We start from the raw sequence: 5,487 nt of genomic DNA on the forward strand, positions 1-5,487 counted from the left end.
TATTATTATCATTATTACCGTAATACTGGAGTTCACTGGAAAAAAATATATATCGCGTTAAAGACGATGAAGATAGATAGATAGAGAGAGAGAGAGAGAGAGAGAGAGAGAGAGAGAGAGAGAGAAACAGAAACAGAAATAGATAGACAGATACAGAGAGAAATTTTGCTCTCGTTCTTTCACTCCCTCCCTCAAAAAAGAGAGAAAAGAAATTTTCCCACCAGTAATGGTCATTTTACAGACATAAACAATATATCCGCTGATTTGACGTCAAGTTATAGTCGTGTCACGAGAAAGTAAGGCATTCGTACCATGAGCAAGAGAGAGAGGGGGATGGAATAAAAGAAAGAATGAGGGTACATGGGGAGGGGGAAGGAAAAGCAGAGAGAGAGAGAAAGAGAGAAAGAGAAAGAAAACGAGTAGAGAATGTTATGGGGAGAAACAGAAGGAAATAGAAAAATAGAAAAGGGATTCGGGGAAAATGCAGCACAAAAAGAAAGTAAAATAAAGTGAGTAAACAAACAAGAACAACAGAAAGACCATAAGGAATATGAACACCCTCTAAAGTCCACGGCCTCTTCACGCCCCATTTCACACACATTCATGGCGTTTAAAAGCCCCTTAGATGTTGCCCTTGCTAGTGTCAAAGGCATAACTGAGAGAGAGTTTTGCCACGCGATAGGAGTTTCGTACCCCCCCCCCACCCAACCCCCCTCAGAGATGTAGTTTACGGCCCTGTTGGTCATGAGAGTCATCTAGTTATGCGGCATTTAATAGGGGTGGGAATCGGGGGGGACGAGGGGGTGGGGGGAGGGGGATGAGAGGGGGTCGGCGGAGGGCGAGTTTGAGTAGTTGCAGAGTCAGGACTTGAAAATATAATCACTGATCCTCCTTGACACTGTTCGGATACAGTTTCACAGCACTCACACATTGCTTCTCTCTCTCTCTCTCTCTCTCTATCTCTATCTATGTCAAACTGAAAGTCAAAAGTCTAACTCACTCTCTCTCTCCTCTTCTCTCTCCCTCTCTCTCTTCTCCTCTACCTCTCCCTTCTCTCTCTCTCTCTTCCCCTCTACCTCTCCCTTCTCTCTCTCTTTCTTTCTTTTTTTTTCTCTCTCTCTCTCTCTCTCTCTCTCTCTCTCTCTCTCTCTCTCTCTCTCTCTCTCTCTCTCTCTCTCTCTCTCTCTCTCTCTCTCTCCCCCCCCCCCCCCCCCTTCTCGCGTGTAAGATACTTGTCTTTGCTGACTTCACGCTCGATATTCCTGCTGCGTCTAGAGAGAGAGGGAGAGGAAGGGAGAGAGAGAGAGAGAGAGAGAGAGAGAGAGAGAGAGAGAGAGAGAGAGAGAGAGAGAGAGAAAGAAAGAGAGAGGGGGGGGGGGGTAGAGAGGAAGGAGACAGACAGACAGAAACAGAGACTGCACTCGCGGTCATAGTGAGTGGCTTGCGTGTGATGTCTGACCACAAGATGCGATGTTGCTGCTTCTGTGATACCTCACGTATACATTCATTCATGCATATATATATACGATATATGCATGTATATAATATATACATACCACATACGCACATACATGCATTCAAGCCGAAACGCATACATACATTCATACATGCATGCATGCATACATATGCATATATACATACATACATACATACATACATACATACATACATACATATAGACACATACACCCACAGACACCCACACACACACACACACACACACACACACACACACACACACACACACACACACACACACACACACACACACACACACACACACACGGGAGAGAGAGAGAGAGAGAGAGAGAGAGAGAGAGAGAGAGAATTATAAGAGGCTTCTTTCCTAAAGAGCGACATGAGAACTGAGTTTGGTTCAAAAAGGGGGATCATTTTATACCGTTATATTGATGTCACCATCAATCCAAGTATTGTCGTCTGTCATATGTATATATGTATATATGTATATATATATATATATATATATATATATATATATATGTATGTATGTATGTATGTATGTATGCATGTATGTATATGTGTATATATGTGTAAATATATATATATATATATATATATACATATATTTAAATATATATATGTATATATATATATATAGTATATATATATAGTATATATATATGTATATATAGTATATATATATGGATATATATAGTATATATATATGGATATATATAGTATATATATATGGATATATATAGTATATATATAGTATATATATGTATATATATATTTATATATATACGTGTATATAGATATATATACATGTATATATATATGTATATATATATATATATATGTGTGTGTGTGTGTGTGTGTGTGTGTGTGTGTAGAGAGAGAGAGAGAGAGAGAGAGAGAGAGAGAGAGACTCTTGACTTTGACGAGTTTATTGAGACAAGTGACATACATCTCAAAAGGATGAGGTAACATAGGTTATCCTCACCCCAATCTTAGTCCCTCTTTGGGCTCACATATAATTTACAAGACCTTACAGCTATGTCAACATTTTGAAATATATACAGAACAAAAGGCGGGTCAATTACAAGCATACACAGTTAAATGTTTACATATCAGAAGAGCGATATGACAGTATAAATTATCACCCTTAGCATGCTAAGTCCTCTCCTGAGGTTACATAATTACATAGAGAGAGAGAGAGAGAGAGCGAGCGAGCGAGCGTACTTAGATATTTATATGTTTACGAAATTATGTGCAAATATCTGGGCGTGTATGTACGCATGGTAATTGAGAGGAAAGGAAGACACACACACACACACACACAGAGAGAGAGAGAGAGAGAGAGAGAGAGAGAGAGAGAGAGAGAATAAAAATAAAAATTGATAATAGCTACAAGAGTTAAAGAATAAAACGAAATCAACATTCTTTTTTTTTAATCAACATATTCGAATACAGAAAGAAACCAAACAAACAAACAAAAGAAAAAAATAAGGTTAACGACGGCAATAATAAAGTAAACAAAAAAACAATAAGAAAGAACATGACGCACAATCGGCATTCAAAAAAAAAAAAAAGAACCCCGCTTTTCTTTGTGTGTGTCACCGGCGCGTGGCTTTTTCTTTGACTCGACGCCAATATTTTAGGCTGCGCGCGCGGGTGTCGCCCAACAATTTTACGCCCGTCTCCCCTCACGACCTTCGCGAGGGCGGCTGGCTTTTTGCTCAGAAGAAGGTAAGGAGGGATGGGGGGGGGGGCAAGGGGCGGTGGTGTGGGTAGGAAGGGAGGTGGTGGGGGAGAAGAGGGGAGATGGTAGGAGTGGTGGTGGGGGGTGGAGGTGGGTGGGAGGAGGGGAGGTGATAGGGGGAGAGATGAGCAGGATGGGGCTAGGAGGGTAAGGAGGATGAAGGAAGAAGGAGTAAGAAAGAAGAAAGAAAGACGGAGGAAGAAAAAGGGAAAAAGATGAGAGATGGAGACAGAGAGGAAGTGGGCGTGGCTAGATTGTGTCGGGAGAAGAGAGAGCGAGAGAGAGAGAGAAGAGAGAGAGAGAGAGAGAGAGAGAGAGAGAACGAGAGAGAAATAGAGAGAGAGAGCGAGAGAGAAAGAGAGAGAGAGCGAGAGAGAGAGAGAGAGAGAAAGAGATAGAGATATATAGAGAGAGAGAGAGAGAAAGAGATAAAGATAGAGATAGATAGAGAGAGAGCGCAATAGACTGGTAAGAAGAAAATACAGGATGCAGATGGGAAGAAGGAGTAAAAGGATAATCGTGAATTAGAAGCGACGTGCTCTAAAAAGGGGTAATGATGATGATTATGATCGTGACGCTGTTATTGATTAGTAAAAAGGGCGAGTGTAAGGGAGGGAGAGGGAGAGAAAGGAGGGAGAGGGAGAGAAAGGAGGGAGAGGGAGATGGAGAGGGAGGAGGGAGAGGGAAAGGGAAAGAAAGGAGGGAGAGGGACAGGGAGAGAAAGGAGGGAGAGGGAGAGAGAGAAGAGAGAGGATAGAGAGGAGGGACAGGGAGAAAGAGGAGGAAGAGGAACAGGGAGAGAGAGGAGGGAGAGGGAGACAGACAGACAGACAGACAGAGAGATAGAGGGAGAGAGAGGAATGAGGAAGAGAGATTAGAGAGGAGCGAGGGGGAGGAGGAGGAGAAAGCAGACGATGACGACAAAGACGAAGAGGAAGAAGGGGAGAAGGAGGGAAGGAAGAAAGAAAGGAGAAAAGGAAGGAGAGAAAACAGAAGGAGAAGGAGAATAAGCAGGAGAAGAAGAGGGAGAGGAGGAAGAAGAAGGAGAACTAAAAGAAAAGGAGAAAAAGAAGAAGGACTAGAGAAAGAAAAGGGAGAAATAGAAAAAGAAGGGAGAGAAAGAAGAAGAAGGAGAAAAAGGAGGAGGAGGAGAGAAAGAAGAAAGGGAAGGAGAAAAAGAAGTAGGAGGAGAAAAGGAAGAAGGAGAAGGAGAGAAAGAAGAAGAAGGAGAAAAAGGAGGAGGAGGAGAGAAAGAAGAAAGGGAAGGAGAAAAAGAAGTAGGAGGAGAAAAGGAAGAAGGAGAAGGAGAGAAAGAAGAAAGGGAAGGAGAAAAAGAAGTAGGAGGAGAAAAGGAAGAAGGAGAAGGAGAGAAAGAAGAAAGGGAAGGAGAAAAAGAAGTAGGAGGAGAAAAGGAAGAAGGAGAAGGAGAAAAAGAAGAAGGAGAAAAAAGAAGTAGGAGGAGAAAAGGAAGAAGAAGGAGAAAAAGAAGTAGGAGGAGAAAAGGAAGAAGGAGAAGGAGAGAAAGAAGTAGGAGGAGAAAAGGAAGAAGGAGAAGGAGAGAAAGAAGTAGGAGGAGAAAAGGAAGAAGGAGAAGGAGAAAAAGAAGTAGGAGGAGAAAAGGAAGAAGGAGAAGGAGAGAAAGAAGAAAGGGAAGGAGAAAAAGAAGTAGGAGGAGAAAAGGAAGAAGGAGAAGGAGAGAAAGAAGAAAGGGAAGGAGAAAAAGAAGTAGGAGGAGAAAAGGAAGAAGGAGAAGGAGAAAAAGAAGAAGAAGGAGAAAAAGGAGGAGGAGGAGAGAAAGAAGAAAGGGAAGGAGAAAAAGAAGTAGGAGGAGAAAAGGAAGAAGGAGAAGGAGAGAAAGAAGAAAGGGAAGGAGAAAAAGAAGTAGGAGGAGAAAAGGAAGAAGGAGAAGGAGAAAAAAGAAGTAGGAGGAGAAAAGGAAGAAGGAGAAGGAGAGAAAGAAGAAAGGGAAGGAGCAAAAGAAGTAGGAGGAGAAAAGGAAGAAGGAGAAGGAGAGAAAGAAGAAAGGGAAGGAGCAGCAAGGGAAGAAGAAGACCACCCAATTAAGAGCAATAGGAGGCGGAAGTAGTGCAGGTTCTTGCGAGAGTCCGAAGGGCGTGTCAGCCAGCGACCGATTTATGGCGGAGGGTGTCCTTGTGCGCGGATACGTTCTGCAAAGAAAAAATTATAATGGAGATAAAAAAGAAGGAGTGAAAAGGGGATGGGAGAGAGGGAGAGGGAGGAAGGAAGGAGGGAGGGAAGGAGAG

The sequence above is a fragment of the Penaeus japonicus genome, unplaced genomic scaffold (genome assembly GCF_977035675.1).
Source record: "Penaeus japonicus unplaced genomic scaffold, GWHDUDI00000001_assembly GWHDUDI00000033, whole genome shotgun sequence".
In the NCBI taxonomy this organism is placed as follows: domain Eukaryota; kingdom Metazoa; phylum Arthropoda; class Malacostraca; order Decapoda; family Penaeidae; genus Penaeus; species Penaeus japonicus.